We start from the raw sequence: 17,403 nt of genomic DNA, 5'->3' as shown, positions 1-17,403 counted from the left end.
GATAACTACAGGAGAAAACAAACGAAGCTGAGAATAATTCGGCCCTGTGGTCAAGGCACACAGCTACCGTGCAGAGTGGAGTTTTAGACCTGGCGTTACGTCCTAACGAAATAATTTCCTTGGCTCTCATGCCCTCGGATTCTAGGGCAAATGTCGCAGTAAAGCAAGGGTCTTGGCTTAGCGTTAACACACCTTGGCTTGGTCACCTCAAGCATCTCGGGGCTTTGTTTCTTTATCTGTACAATGGGTCCGATAACTTAAAAAAAAAAAACCTGTCTTATTTTGGAACAATCTCAATCTTAGAGAAAAGTTGTCACTCCAGCACAAAGAACTTTTCTTGCCCTGAGCCATTTGAGAGAAAATTGTCACCATGGTGCCAAAAATGGTTGGCACCCCACCAACCCAAATACTTCAGTGTGTATTTCTCACAAACAAGGACCAAATCTACAATACAGCCACCAAAATAGGATTCATTCGATTTCGCCCGTTCTTTCCAAAACATCCTTTTGGTTACGGGGTGCCAGTTCTGAGGCAAACGTTGCTTTTAGTTGTCATGTCATTCGTCGCCTTCAATCTGGAACATTTTCTAGGTCTTCCCTTGGTGTTCAGCGCCTGGACAACTTTGATTATTATAGGCCACTCGTTTTACAGAATAGCCCCAGTTTGGGTTTTTCTGAAGCTTTCTCATGATTGGATTCGGGTCTTTGGCAACTTTGTCACAGAAGTGGGGCATTCTTCCAGCCGCCTCCGATCGGGGGGTACAATTTCGACTGTGCCATTACAGATGTTGTTAGCTTCTGTCACAATGACTAAGGTGGCTTCTCCTCTTTCATGAAGTTTTCCCCTTCATAACTATTAGGTATTTCGTGAAGAAACACTTTGAGACTATGTACGTATCCTGTTCTTATGAAACTTCTAATTTATTCATCTATTCATATGGATATGAATTCATGAATTCCTCTTATTCAATGGGATATAATTTTTTTAAATCATTCTTGATTTGGGGGCTCCCGGGTGGCTCAGTCGGTTGAGCGTCCGACTTCAGCTCAGGTCACGAACTCACTGTTCATGAGTTCGAGCCCCACATCAGACTCGCTGCTGTCAGCTCAGAGCCCGCTTTGGATCCTCTGTCTCTCTTTCTCTCTGCCCCTCTCCCACTCATGCTCTTTCTCTGTCTCTCTCAAAAATAAATAAAGATTAAACAAATCTTTAAAAAAATCATTCTTGGTTTTGGTATTTCGATTGTTCCTGGTTTAACCATGTGGGAGCCCCGTCAAGCTACATGCTGTGTCTTTGTTACGTGCGCATCGTTCTGTGAATACTTCATTACTTTTTACAACAAGATACTCCAGACTCATTTGGACTTTCCCACTTCTGAATCTGAACCTGCTATTTCTCCAAGGACCCCTGGACCCTGCTAGTAGTTAATGGTATTTAGAAACAATATTTGGGCATTAGGTGAGTTCATGCACACACCCACATTTACATCTATATTTATTTCTATAGCTATCTCTAGACAGTATATTGAAAATCATATGTTTACATCAATGCCTACAAATTTAACCTGTATTACAGGGGTAATTATAGTTTTTTCCAGTGTTTTTGTCCATATTTGCAGCTCCCTTCTCTGGTAGAGAGACAGCTGGTCTCCACGGTCAGTAATATCCTTATTCGTTCGACCAGTGCCTCAACATATAGCAGGTCTCCCATGCTGCTTGCCTCCCCCCTGCACAGATGCCCTCCTCACCCTATGTGAACCCCCACGAGTTGCTTGGGCCTTAGTCCACACCAGTTCTGGTCATTGCAGAAACCATCCTTCTTCTGCTCAGGTCCGACCCCTCATGTGGACTATACTCCTGTGTGGATGCCCCAATAACCCCACTTAGGTTTCACCCCTCTCCTCTAGGCCACCACACCCTTCTCCACCCCACACAGACTCTTTGCCCTGCCAACCTAAAGGCTTTTGAACTGAATTTGTCTAATAATTTTTTGGTCTTGACTCCCTCCATGAATGGCTCTATGTGCTTGATGACACATAGGGTTTCACCAATGGACGCTTTACAAACTATGAAAAGTTTAATGTCCTGGCCAGGGAACCTCCTTCAAGCTACCAGGATCGTCAAGCACATGTGGCTCTCTTGAAATGGGAACATCAGGGGCACACCCTTCGTGGCTGGACTGAGGGCTGTGCTTTTCACTCTGGAACTAAGACCTGTCCTCACAGCTGCTCTCCCAGCCTTCGTCTTGGCCCGGGTCCACGATCGCACCAAACTCCCAACTCCACTATGCTCTTCCTTCTCCCGTTGTCCTTCAAGACAATCCCCACAAAACTTACATGGGCCTTTTTGGAGGGAGATTAGGACAAAACCACATGCAAGATGTTGATAGCGGCATTCAGTGTATTCTTCCCATCCATTAGTTGAAACTGGTTTCTCTGACAAAAACCCCAAGTGTATAATAGATCACAGAAAATGGAATTATTTCTTTCCCTCTTCTGTGAATTCCAAAGTGGCGTTTGGGTTAGCTGGGCAGCTCTTAGTTGATACTAGACACGGCCAGTGTCATAGCCAAGCACCTGGGCTTGGCTGGGTGACTTAACACTTGTTTAACTGGGTGACTTAAACAACAGAAGTTTATTGTCTCACTGTTCTGGAGTCTAAAAGCCCCAAACTGAGGTGTCAGTAGATTGGTTCCTTCCAAGGGCTACAGGGAAGGATCTGTCCCAGGCTTTTCTCCTTGGCTTATAGGTGGCCACCTTCTCCCTTCTTCACGTGGGTCTTCCCTCTGTGCCTGTAGCCGGTTTCCCCTTTTCATAAGAACACCAGTCATATGGGGTTGGGGCCAATTCTAATGGCCTCACTAGAACTTGACTGCCTGTATAAAGACCTTATCTCCAAACAGTGTCACGTTCTGAGATATTGGCGGTTAGAATTTCAACAAATGAGCTTTTGGGGAACACAGTTCAGTCCCTAACAGTGGGTCCTCTCCAAGTATTGATTCAGAAACCCAGGCTTCTTCAATCTTGTGGCTGGATTATCTTCAGCAAGACTTCCAAGTTTCTTGGGGTTGGGTGAAGCTGGTGAAAGGAAAAAGGGCAGGGAATAAAAAAAAAATTGGCAGGTTTATGGGTCTAACCCAGAAATAGAACATATCACTTGCTTTCTATTGGCCAGAATCCAGTCACATAGCACAGCAACGGGGGTGTGTGGACTGAATGTGTGTCCAGAAAGAAGAATTGGTTTTGGTGACCAGTTGGATAGGGTCCGTGCCTTTCTCTGTCCAGTATTACCCAAGAAAGACATTACAGGCAGGAGATAAAGATTAGAGTGTTGGCTGCAAAACCTTCAAAGAGAAGAGAAAATAAAACGTATCATTTGTCTGCACTTCTTAGGACACTCTCAATGCTTCCATGACCAATGTGTGCCCTGTCGAAAAGCGATATTGGAAAAAACGAAAGGGCAATGGTTGTCCAATATACTCTGCCCGTGTTAGCACTTCAGAGCGTCTGCTCTGGGGTGAAAACCCACATCCTGTGTTCAACTCTCACATAGTTGCCGTTCCCTTTTGTTTGTCTGAATGGATTGTTCAGACCTGGATAAGAAACCCTAGCATTCTCCTGAGAGGTCATTCTTCTTTCCCTGGGGCTCCTGTTATCTTTATTTTATAATATTAATGATAACTGTAACCACCAGCTGGGTAGTGCTAAAAAGAGCATTATCTTACAAAACTGAAATCCACTGCTGGGAATTTTTTCTAAACACCGTTGTGCATAACAATGTTTTTAATGGGGTGATTCCTACCAACTGGTTCACAAAACTCTTGTCAGTTTTTAAAGCAGAATTAAATAACACCAGGCAGCAGAGTGTGTAAGGCATAAATTACAGATGGCAGGAGGGCAAAGACATTGTGTGGTGAATAAATTAAAGTCTTCAATTATGAGGCTAGAGAGAGAGGTATGAGGAAAGAAAGCTGAGGCCACTAGAGAGAAATGTACTCAGATGACATTGAAATCGGTTGCCCGTCCATGAGGCACTGAGACCCAAGAAATAAGTGCCAGCAAGAAGAGATCTTTACTACCAAAGAGAAGGATTTTCTTGGGCACAGAAGATCACCATAAAAAATGTATGCTTTTAGAAAAATTTTTTCTGCTAGATTATAAATTCCTGAAAGGGCAGGTGTGGGTCTGGTCATGTTTATAAGATGAACAAAACCTTGAAATTCATTATATATCTTGTGGGTAGTAGTGAAACATAGACAGGGTCAGACCCGTTGGCCCTGAGGAATTCTGAGCTTGTCTCAAAAGCAACTTCAAATTAAAATGAGGTCCTTCTTGAAGACTAGAGATTAAATGGATAATCCTCATGTTTGTGGGGATCTAAGTACTGCTTTTTCAGCCTCAAAATATCTCTCAAACTGGGCCTTTCTCACCACTTCTGTAGATTTGAATCTTCAGCATCATTTGCTTTCTTTTTCTTTTTTTTTTTTTTTTGATTGATTGATTGAGGTTGGTGGTTGAGTGGTTTAAGGTGAGAAAAATAAATAAAAGGAAAACAGATTAGAAAACAAGAAGTGAAACTACCTTTATTTGTAGAATTATGTATCCTAAGGAATGTACAAAAAATAACTACAAAATAAGATATTGAGAAAGCTTACAAAATGCAAGGTCAATATATAAAAATCAATTGTATTCTCACACATCAGTAATAAACACTTGTAAAAAAGTTTTTAAATAACACTATATGCAATGGCATCAAAAAATAAAAGTTTATTTTTTTATTTTTTTAATATGAAATTTATTGTCAAATTGGTTTCCATACAACACCCAGTGCTCATCCCAGCAGGTGCCCTCCTCCATGCCCATCACCCACTTTCCCCTCCCTCCCACTCCCCATCAACCCTCAGTTTATTCTCAGTTTTTAAGAGTCTCTTATGGTTTGGCTCCCGCCCTCTCTAACTTTTTTTTTCCTTCCCTTCCCCCATGGTCTTCTGTTAAGTTTCTCAGGATCCAGATAAGAGTGAAAACATATGGTATCTGTCTCTTTCTGTATGACTCATTTCACTTGGCATAACGTTCTCAAGTTCCATCCATGTTGCTACAAAAGGTCAGATTTCATTCTTTCTCATTGCCAAGTAGTATTCCATTGTGTATATAAACCACAATTTCTTTATCCATTCATCGTTGATGGGCATTTTGGCTCTTTCCATGATTTGGCTATTGTTGAAAGTGCTGCTATAAACATTGGGGTACACGTGCCCCTGTGCATCAGCACTCCTGTATCCCTTAGGTAAATTCCTAGCAGTGCTATTGTTGGGTCATAGAGTAGATCTATTTTTAAGTTTTTGAGGAACCTCCACACTGTTTTTGAGAGCAGCTGCACCAGTTTGCATTCCCACCAATAGTGCAAGAGGGTTCCCGTTTCTCCACATCCTCGCCAGCATCTATAGTCTCCTGATTTGTTCATTTTGGCCACTCTGACTGGCGTGAGTGTGGTTTTGATTTGTATTTCCCTGATGAGGAGCGACGTTGAGCATCTTTTCATGTGCCTGTTGGCCATGTGGATGTCTTCTTTAGAGAAGTGTCTATTCATGTGTTCTGCCCATTTCTTCACTGGATTATTTGTTTTTCGGGTGTGGAGTTTGGTGAGTTCTTTATAGATTTTGGATACTAGCCCTTTGTCCTATATGTCATTTGCAGATATCTTTTCCCATTCCTTCAGTTGCCTTTTAGTTTTGTTGATTGTTTCCTTTGCTGTGCAGAAGCTTTTTATCTTCATGATGTCCCAATAGTTCATTTTTGCTTTTAATTCCCTTGCCTTTGGGAATGTGTCAAGTAAGAAATTGCTGCAGCTGTGGTCAGAGAGGTTTTCTCCTGCTTTCTCCTCTAGGGTTTTGATGGTTTCTTGTCTCACATTCAGGTCCTTTATCCATTTTGAGTTTATTTTTGTGAATGATGTAAGAAAGTGGTCTAGTTTCATTCTTCTCCATGTTGCTGTCCAGTTCTCCCAGCACCATTTGTTAAAGACACTTTTTTTCCATTGGATATTCTTTCCTGCTTTGTCAAAGATTAGTTGGCCATACTTTTGTGGGTCTAATTCTGGGGTTTCTATTCTATTCCATTGGTCTAGGTGTCTGTTTTTGGGCCAATACCATGCTGTCTTGATGATTACAGCTTTGTAGTAGAGGCTGAAGTCTGGGATTGTGATGCCTCCCTCTTTGGTCTTCTTCTTCGATATTACTTTGGCTATTTGGGGTCTTTTGTGGTTCCATACAAATTTTAGGATTGTTGTTCTAGCTTTGAGAAGAATGCTGGTGCAATTTTGATTGGGATTGCTTTGAATGTGTAGATTGTTTTGGCAATCTTTGACAATTCTGTCAATAATTGACAATTATAACAGTACAGATCTTTTACATCTTTGTAACCACTGTATATAACGGACTTCCCCAACTCAATAATAACCCAATTAAGAAGTAAACAACATTTAAACAGACACTTCATAAAAGAAAATATATCAATGGCCATAAGCACATGAAGAGATGCCAAGTGTCACTAGCCATCAGCAAATGCAAATTTAAACCACAATGAAATATTACTGCACATGCACTGAAATAACTAAAATTTAAAAGGCTAATAATGTCAACTGTTGACAAAGATGTGGAGCAACTGGAACTCTCGTACATTGTTGCAGCTGGTATAATATAGTACAACATGTAATATAGTACAATGCGTAATATAGTACAATGCGTAATATAGTACAGTGGCCTTGGAAAACTGCTTGACATTTTCTGATAAAGTTAAGCATGCATTTATTACATGACCATGGGATTTCATACCTAGGTACTGATCCAAGAGAAATGAAAACATGTCTACAGAAAGACCTGTAGGCTGATGTTCGTTAACGCTTGCTCCTAAAAGCGAAAACTCAAAAACCAACGTCTAAATGTCATTGCCAGATAAATGGTAAACAAATTGTAGTATATCTACATAACTCAGTACTACCCAGTAATAAATTTAAAAATTACAACATACTCAGCAACACGGATGAATCTCAACAATGTCATGTTGAGCAAATGAAGCCAGATTCAAGAGTGTGTATCATATGATTCCACACATATGACATTATAGAATAATAAGCAAAAGGAATCTGTCATGATAGCAAAGACATCAGTGATTATCTGGGAAGTGGGGGTGCAAAGGGACATGAGGGCACTGTTTGGAATGATGGACGTATTCCGTATCTCGTGTGGATTGCGGTTATGTGCCAAAAACCTCCAAAACTGTACATGTGAGTGCATTTTATTATACTGTATATAATTTGTACTTTAATAAAGTTGACTTAGAAAACAAAAATAATACATCGTTTTTTGATTATTAACCTGCCAAAAAAGTGTAAGAATTTCCCAGGGTTGGCGAGGACATAAGTAAAGGATTTTTTAAACATAGCTAGTCAGAAAATGAATGAATGAAACCCTTCCATAAGGTAATGTTGCTATCTTTAGCCAAGCCTTAAAAACGTGTACTATTCTGTTATTTTCCTATTCCTTTCTAGGACTTGATCCTTTTTCTTTTAACGTTAATTTATTTATTGAGAGAGAGAGAGCACAAGGAGGCAAGGGGCAGAGAGAGAGAGGGAGACACAGAATCCGAAGCAGGCTCCAGGCTCTGAGCTGTCAGCACAGAAACCCATGGGGGGCTCACACTCATGAACAGCGAGATCATGGTCTGAGCCAAAGCCAGACACTTAACCAAGTGACCCTTCCAGGCGCCCCTAGGTTGGTTCTAAGTAAACAAAATGTACAAAGGTTTAGCTATAAGAGTGTTCATCCAAGTATTGTTTATCACAGCAAATGCTGAAAATAAACTGTCCGACAATGGGATAAAGGTTAGGTAAATCATATCCATACGATAAAATGCCATTCAGCCACTAAAATGGTGGGAAATCCTATTTGCCAACATCAAAATACATTTATAGTATTTTACAAATTAAAAAAGGCTTATAAGACTGTGTCGTAAGATCGTACTCTTGCGCAAACGTTTACAATAAAAAGGTAGGAAATATAATAACTTACTACCGGTAGCTCTACCTGGACAAAAAGATGGTGGTGATTTTTTTCTTCCTTTAGTGTATCCACATTTGCTCATTAATTTCAAATATAATGTGTGTGTAATGACAAGGATAAGAGTTTATGATGTGGCTGCAATTGCCGGGTTCTTCTTAATAAGTAAAATCAAGAGTGGCACCAAGGGGCCGGGTGCTAGGCGGAACATTATTAAGATAAACACAGTTGATAGGACAGAGGCCTCCCTTTTTTGAGTCTCTATCTGTGGGCAGAACCCCAATCCCGGCGGGGAACCATTCCTGGGCCCACCCCCACCCCCCAGAAGGCCTCCCCCCGCTTCCGGTCCTCCCGACATGAATTATTTTGCCGAGTCCCTCAACCAATGGACTCTCCTTGATAAATCGATTTTGAAAGAAAGCTGCCTTAGGAAGAGCTACCGACATTAATGACAACAGTACAGTAAATTGGGGCTGAAACGACTTCATGTCAATGTAATTTCTTCCACGATATTTAAACTCCACGAAGGGAAGAGCTGTCTACCGTAAAAGAGAAGAGGCCGACAACTTCCCGTGGTGTGAGGGGGTACCGGGTAGGCACCTGCGTTTATAAAGTCGTCATAATAGAAGACCCTCAGTGGGGATTCCTGGAGACCTTCCAAAGTGTCCTGGCCAAGCACCTAGTAAGTATCCTTGAAATAACTTGACCACCGGAACTGAGAATTTCTCTGTAAATGAGCCATGACAGCTATGCGAAACCTTACAAGGTAAGGTTCAAAGCATTGAGTTAATTAGCTTGGTGAGAAGAAAGCTGAAGAGAAATTTAATAACTGTCCTTAGGAATCAGAAAGGCTATTGTAAATGGACTATATCCATCTGTTGTCGGTATCTACACAGAGCAAAACTTTTGATGCAGCAGGTAGGAGTGGAGTTAAGACTTGCCGGGGGGCCTTCCCGACTCCACGCTGCAAGAGGTGACCAGGGGGTCAACTATTCCTTCCTGGAAACCTTTCAGGATAGGAGAGACGGGCCACTGTTTGAGTACCTGGATCTAGTCCTGGATCAAAGAATTAAACAATGCCCCGTGTGTGTCCTTCCAGCACGAAGGATCTGAAGTTTGATTTCGTCAAGCAAGCCAGTCCGTCAGAGACGTCCACAGAGCGCTGAGTGTTGGTTTTTCTAAATACCTGCATTATGTGTAAGAATGAGAGTAATTACATTTAGAGCTCGATACGTTGCAGAGGCTGTGCGTTTGTAGACTTAAAAAAATGCAGCCCATCAAACCCCTTATTAATGCAAAGGAATGTAAAACCAACGCACACGCTTCGCACCCTGGAAAAGTTTCAGCATGCCATCACCCAGCATCAACCAGGAAAATAACTACTTTGGTCAACTGTGAAGCAATAAATCAGATAAGTTTCGCGTGCCCTTGGGAACAGTGAAAAAGCAAAGGAAATTTGTTTATTTCCCCGAACCATTTGCAAATGTCACGCTTTGTTTGCAACTATTTCCAAGACCTAAGGTTCAATGAGGTCCCAGTCGTCAAAACATTCAACAACAAATCCAGTGAAGGAGGTATTAACCACACCCTGCTGAAATTCCTCCTGGAAGCAGGCTAGTACTGCATTCAATTAAAACAACTTCAGTTTATTTAAGACGCAGCCCATGAAAACATTCCCCAAAGCTTCAGCTATGAATAGTTTTCTTGTGCAGCTTTCCAAACCTTAGCCTCAGGGCCCACGCATTCTGTATAAAGCGCAAGAGCTTGGAAGTGAGACTCAAGAGTCTGGAGGAGTTTTGTGTGTGTGTGTGTGTGTGTGTGTGTGTGTGTGTTCTGCAAAGGCTTTAGGAAAGCAAACTGCTAGCAAACTTTTGTGCCCCAGTCAAATTCCAGGGTCCCAGGGCAGTAACTAACGATTAACACTGGCACCGAAATGAAACACCAATATCTCTGGGCGTAGAGGCAAACACAAAACGTGAGGCATCTAGCATTACTTAATGAACGATTATTAATTAATCAACTGAAATAAATAGCCATCTTCAGTTTTGCCAGAGAATGTTTACGTCCGAATGATTCCCTCATTACCAGTAACAGCCAATTTAGGGACTGTATTACGGCATCCATTTTATTAATGTTACGTTGGTAAGGCTATCATAACAATAAAATGGCATACAGCTGTTAAAAGAGTTTTTCTTATGCATTAATAATATATTTATGGTAGATTTTAATATTCTATGTCTTAAGCTGCAGCACTTTATGTATAGGACTGGCAAAAAGATAAGCCGGTAACGAATCCATTACTCTTATCTATCCTCATAATAAAGACTTAGCATCATCCCAAGTTTTGCAAAGACATTTGTGCATATAAACCATGGTAGCCAAAATTTCGTTTTAGGCAAAATTATTGTTATTTGCAAAACTGCTCAAGAAGGTCAGTGATATACTTTTGTGTGATGCCTAGATCGCTTTGTAAAGGAGCTAGAACATTCTCTGTTTGTCCCCGTTTGGTTTGGGGTAAGAGGTGAGCAGGGAGCAGTTTCAAACGGTGACTATCGCAGCTAATTAAGGATGCCCTTGGGCAGAGCCTCTGAATACTTTTGTTTTAGTGGTGAGGAGACTTTAGGAAGTAAATCTTTAGTGACAAGAAAATCAGAACAGGGATGGCAATTAATAGATGGCTGGCAGAGTTGTAAAACCAACATAGAAAAATCTAAATATACATCAAAGATAAATTTAAAAGGACAGTGCTTATACAAAAAAGAACTCAGCCAGAAATCCTTAAAATAACAAACTCTACTTGGTGTTGTTAACTGTATATTTAAATGTTGATATACAGTTAACTTGGCAGAAATACGCATCTCCTGTAAGAAAGGGACAAAGGGGATGGTGGAAAGAGGGCCGTCCCTGTAATCTAAAGGGCCCTGAATTCAAATTCCAGTTCTGTGAGTTTGGGGAATTCATTTCTGTGAACCCCATTCCTTACCTATAAAATGGGTCAGTAAGTTACATTTGCAGAGTTATCATGAGGATTAAATTACATACAGCATATAAAATGCAAGGTTTACAGAAGGTTGGCACTTAGTATTACAGATGTGTCTTGAAATATACCTTAGGGGGCCACCCTGGGGGAGCTAAGGAGGAAACCCCACATAAAGCCACCCATCGAGCCATTGCACTGAGGCCGCCCATTTCGAATCTCTCCAAATCCCTCTTCTCAGAGAGCCTTCTACAGGACTCTACCGGGTGGCCCCTTGGTTGTCTTCTGGGTTAAAAGGAGGAAAGAAGAAGGGAGAAGAATGGTTTCCAGAGGAAAATGGAGGCTTATCTCAAGCTAACAAGCAAACACGATGGGACCGAGTCTACCGGGCCCTGCGTGGAAATCTTTTCCGGCAAGCGTGCCCACGAGGAGAAATTTGACACACCGGTGACTATTTATACACAGACCGAAGTCCCAGCTTGAGAAGGTGACCTTTTTGATTCCAAAGCAATGCTAGAGAACATTCGCTTGGAATCATCTCAGGGAAGGGTGAGGACGTGGCGGGAACAAAGAATGCAGTCCCGACTTCTCCTTCACTTCCAAGCACCTTTACATATCTTACATCTGCAAATCTCATCCCCTGCCCCCCTGCCTTCCCTCTTTCTCTCCCACATACACCCCTGCCCCGTCTTGCTTGTGTCCTTGCTTTTGATCTTGAAAGGACGGTTTAGGGCACCTTCTCTCTCTCACTGTCTATCCCCTTTTAGTCTGGGTCCCTAAGACATTCTATTGAAAGTACTGGAATGGAGACCATTTTGCAGGAAAACTTGTATAGAACGATAGAATCAGATGTTTTCTTTTGTCATATAATAAAAATTACCATGATGACGATGATGATGATGATGATGATGATGATATTAGTCTTGGCTCTTAGGAAGCTCTGAACAAATTTGTTGCTTAAATACAGAAATCAATGATAGTAGGTTGTTGGTTGTTTGCCTGGCATCCATTTTTCCATCTTTGCTCCTAAGAGAATCCCCATCTTCTTCAGGTGTTCCCACACTCCTTGCATTGCTTTGTCCTTCAAAGGAAGGTGACAAGAGACTCCCCCACCGACCACCTGACGCCCCACCCTCTACGCTCTCCATATTTGTTTGTGACCCCAATCGGTCCAGGTGATCTCACCTAAGTAGGTCTCATAAGACCGAGGGGGAAAGATTGTTCCGTGACGGATAATGAGGTTTCATCATCTCTCTTTCTTTTATACCAAAGTGTGCTCCCCCAGCCATCTTGCAACCACAAGAAGGTCGGGACAAAACTCACACACTGAGAAGGAGAAGAGTCCAGAGACCAGAAGACACTGGGTCTTAATGCCATTGTTGATCCCTTGCCTCCTCGTTGTGGGAGCTTGCACCCCTCCGGACCTCTCGCTTGGTGAGATGGTCAGGCCCCCGGGGAGCAGGGACGGCCATGCTTTTCCTGTAAAGGGGCAGACAGCAAACACTGGAGGTTTTGCAAGCTGTGCAATCAGTTCAGCTCTGCCATTGTGGTGGGAAGGTAGCCACTGACAATACATAGAGGAATCAGCAGGTCTGTATTCTGATAAAATTCCGTTTAAAGAATCAGGTGCGGAGCTGGATTTGGTCCCACGGAGGGTTTTGTGGCTTTCGGTCATCCTGACAGATCAGCTAACCCCAGACATCTGCACGACAACCTTCTTGTACTGATTTTAAGTATTTTAAAAATTCATCACAGTCGCTTTTTTGGTTTTTGTTTTATTCTGAGACCTTTTAAGTGATTTTGAATGCTTTTTTAAAAATTTTTTTAATGTTTATTTATTTTTGACACAGAGAGAGACAGAGCATGAGCGGGGGAGGGGCAGAGAGAGAGGGAGACACAGAATCCAAAGCAGGCTCCAGGCTCCAAGCTGTCAGCACAGAGCCCGATGCGGGTCTCGAACTCACGGACTGCAAGATCATGACCTGAGCAGAAGTCAGACGCTCACCCTTCTGAGCCACCCAGTCTCCCCATTGAATGCTTTGTTTTTAAATATGAAAGGTACATATTCTTTAAAATCACAGATAAATTGATAGAATATCTTACATACATTACTCTTCTTTTTTCCTTCTGAATATGCATATGTTCCCGTCAACATACGTACATACCCAAGAGTCTTTGACCTTCAGATACCCTTTTAACCTCTCACCTGTTTAGCCACGGCAACGTCTCTCCAACTTTGTAAAAACACATTGCTACCTAATGACTTCTGCAGCCCCAAACCCCCTTGAGCTCCAGATTTGCATATTTCATAGTAAACATTTTTGTTCATCGTTATCTCAAAAGCATCTCCAAATGAACTTACTGTGTGACCCTACCAACCATCCAATCACTCTGGTCAAAACTAGGAATTATAATTGATATCCTGCTCTTTGTCAACCCCTCCCCCCTCTAATTCATCAACATGTCCTCTTGACGTTTACTACAAATTACTTGTTCCCATTTCCTCCACCGCAGTCGTGGTCCCAGCTAACGCATGTCTTGCCTAGACCGCTGCAATTCTTTTTCCTGCGATCTAGCACTTTCTTTCACTGTGGTCCCACCCAAGCTCTTCTCAAGAGTGGCAAGAACAGGCTTTTTGAAATACAAATTTGACCATAAAATTTCCTTCCTTAAAAGGAAGCTTTTAAGAGCTTTATTGCTCTTGGGATAAAGACAAAAGTCTCTACATGACCCCCAGTGCCTTACTCTGCTGGTCTCCCAGCCTGCTGCCCACCCTGAATCCGGATACTTGTGCCTCTTAGCTCCCGTCGGTCCCATGTTCCCCCATCCTGGGCCTGTGACTCTATGTCTGGAAATACCCACGGTTAAGCCCTCACAGAGTGGTAGGGAGGCCTTTGTAAAGTAGGATGGCATTGGCAACTCGTCTGACTTGAACTTCACAGAACACAAGCTCTGAACAGTAACGGAGGTGATAATAATTCTAATAAAGGCAATATTTGAGTATTTAATACGTGCCAGGCACTGTGCTGGGTCTGTGCACTGATCCAGCCCTCAAACAACACTACCTTGTTAAAATTATTATCACCCTATTACAGATAAAGTAACTGAGGCTTAAATTTTCTCAAGGTTCCACAATCAGCCAGTGTCAGAAACATGACACAAATGCCTTCAATCTGACACGCTCTCTTGGTCCCCTGCCCTGTATCACCTCCTAAGCCTCATCATCACCGTCTTGGGGGAAATAAAAAAGTGAGGCAAAACCCAGGGGGATGGGACAGAGAAAGATAGGATCTCTGTGTAGAGAGATACCAGAGCAAAACTACCTCAATCAGCGTTACGATTTCCTAGGTCTGGGGGACACACAGACACCTTCTGGGTTAAGGCGTCCCTAAGGGAGTCCGACAGAAACGGGACACCTCGCTTTTGTCTTGCTGCTTTCAAAGTTGGGACAACTGGGAAGATAAGAGAGTCCCTTTCTCCTCTCAAATGTACCACAACGAAGGAGGACCCTGCGGTGATGGTATACTCTACAGCCAAGATGGTCCTTAGTAAGTTCAGAGCGACATTCACTCTTTAGTATAATATAATGATTATGCTTTTATCTGAGCACCGTGGCAGCCGAGCAGTTGGGATCCTGGACGCCCCCTTCAGGTGGCGAAGTGACCATCTAGACAGGGACGAACCCAACGCTTGGCCCTAATCTCCCTTCGCCTGTTAGTCGCCACCCAAGGGAAGAGCCCCTAGGATTTATCACTGAAAGGAAGGATGAGTCCCAGTACTTCTTGTCAAAAGGGTACTTGAAATCATCAGGCAGGAAGGTCACTGCGTGTGTGAGAGACAGCAGTAATTCTTTGCAGAAAGGAGGTGAAATGATTAAAAAGACAGGTCAAGGGATAAAATGGAGTAAGTAGATGAGCGGAGATTTGTGGGTCAAACATCAAGCCACTGTTTCCACTTTCCCACCACTGCTGTCAGGAAGCAATTGCCTCTTTGTTCATTTAAATGACGGGCTTTTAAGGGGCGGACATCCACCATTAATTTTAAACAAAAGCGTCTCTGGTTCATCCCTGGTGGACCAAGCTGCTTCCACGAAATAGCAATAAATTGAACCGGTTTCCCTTGGAGCAGAGGATCGGCTCGCGCTGTCCTCGGGAGGTTAAAAAAAAAAAAAAAATTAAGGGAGAGAGAGGTTGATGAATCACGTTCCTGCAGTCTTCAAAAAGTTTAATAAGGAATAATAGGAAATCTTAAATATTTATTCTCGGTTCCTTACTTTGATCTTTTCTCCAGATTCCATCCGACTGCCCCAGCTCTTGTTCCCCTCCTCACACACACACACACACACAGCCTTTTCAGCCCTTATCACAGCTCCATTTATGCCCTGGCACCCAGTCGATATCATTTGCTAGGCCCGTCTGGGTTCCCGAGGGGATCAGTTCCTGGCATCATTTTCCCTCTTTCAAAAAAAAAAAATTTTTTTAAAGTTTATTTATTTTTGAGACAGAGAGAGACACAGCATGAATGGGGGAGGGGCAGAGAGAGAGGGAGACACAGAATCCGAAGCAGGATCCAGGCTCCGAGCTGTCGGCACAGAGCCCGACGCAGGGCTCAAACTCACGGACCGTGAGATCATGACCTGAGCCGAAGTTGGACGCTTAACCGACTGAGCCCCCCAGGCGCCCCTCATTTTCTCTCTTTCAAAGCCATGATGTAACCATTTTCAATGGCCCCCAGAGAGACAAATGGAGACCAATTAATATATTGCATCTAAGAGACCCTGTCTTCTGGCGGATGTCACCTGTATCTAGACTTCATCTCTTCCCTGAACGATACTCAGGTCTGGGATTATGAACCTGAACGGAGACTCCCTTAAACCAGGAGCGCTCACTTGGGTTTTGTGCCAACAGCAAAGGTAAACCCGGGCCTTGTTTTCCGAGTATGTGAAGATAGGAAGACGATGCGCGTGGCTGCACTGGGAGAATCCCTCAACACCAGGCGCCACACAGAGCAAACCAGTAACAAGCGAGCAAAGGGAGTCCCGATCCTACGAAGGGAATGCTTCCTAGAAGTGGCTCCGAAATCCTCAAATGGCCCAAAAAACAACTCCTTTTTTTTTTTCCAGCTACAGTTGATCAGATAAGACATACCTAGAAAGTCAGCATTCTAGGACAAGACGCTCACATCTGTAGACTTCGGAAAATCTAACACATGACGGGGTGGTGCTCTTAAATATTTATGTGGGAAGGTGAGAACCTGCCAGTTTCCCCAGCCAGAAGCAGCGTGTTTTGGGGCCAAATATGAATCATCCTATAGTATTCTTTCTCAAAGGGATGATACTGCCGGTCATAAATCAGTACACTGAAGTGATCCAGACACTTTTATCTGTTTCTAATCTTTTCTTTCCCCCCCAGTGGTTGGAAAATCATTTTCATTTTATACGCAAGAAGTTCTGCTTGGTGCATCACAGCTGTGCCTCCCTTCAGCCCCTCGTGCTTTCTTAAGTATAAAAAAAAAAAATTAAGCCTATCAGACCAATATCATGGGAAAAAAATGATAATGTAATTAGTACGGTACGTTCAAGGCCAATACTGCGCGATGGCTAGGAATCTAGGCTAAGTTGTTGAACTGACCTACATTTTAGGTCCCACTCTGTCATTTACCAACCGTCTCAGTGGAGAAATTATACTCTGAGCCTCAGTTTCCCCCACTGTAAAATGGGGATAATAATAAAGGAGTATGTGAAAGCAGTCTTCTCTAAAAGTTAGCTGTTACTATTATTACTTCTAAAAACCCATCCATTTATAACGCCAGCTCTCCAGATCCAATGCCCTTAGAAACAATGTTTGTGTCAAACAAGAAGGCAAGTAGCAAGCTGTTTTTGGCCCGAACTAAGCAGGACAAAAATAAAACTCAACTAAATTCACCCTGCTTTGGAGTTCTTTAAGTTTTTAGGGTTTTGAAAGAGAGAAAAAGCTTCTGCGCAGCAAGGAAACCATCCACAAAATGCAAGGCAACCTACTGAATGGGAGAAAATATTCGAAAAGGATATCTCTGAGAAGCAGTTAACACAAAATATATGAAAAACTCCCACCACTCCGTAGCAGAAACACCATCTGATTTAAAAATGGGCCGAATAAGCGAGTGGACGTTTTTCCCAAGAAGACATACAGATGACCCATAGACACAGGAAAAGATTCTCAGTGGCACTGCTCATCAGGGAAATGAAAATCAGAAGCACAGTGAGCTATCGCCTGTGTGAGAAGGGTGAGTATCAAACAGACAAGAAATAACAGGCGTCGGTGAAGAGGTGGAGAAAAGGGAACCCCAAGCACTGTTGGTGGGGATGTGAATTGGAGCAGCCACTATGGAAA

This window comes from Panthera pardus, unplaced genomic scaffold (genome assembly GCF_024362965.1).
Source record: "Panthera pardus isolate Hobbes unplaced genomic scaffold, ASM2436296v1 HiC_scaffold_6, whole genome shotgun sequence".
In the NCBI taxonomy this organism is placed as follows: domain Eukaryota; kingdom Metazoa; phylum Chordata; class Mammalia; order Carnivora; family Felidae; genus Panthera; species Panthera pardus.
Note: the sequence above shows the minus strand (reverse complement) of the source record.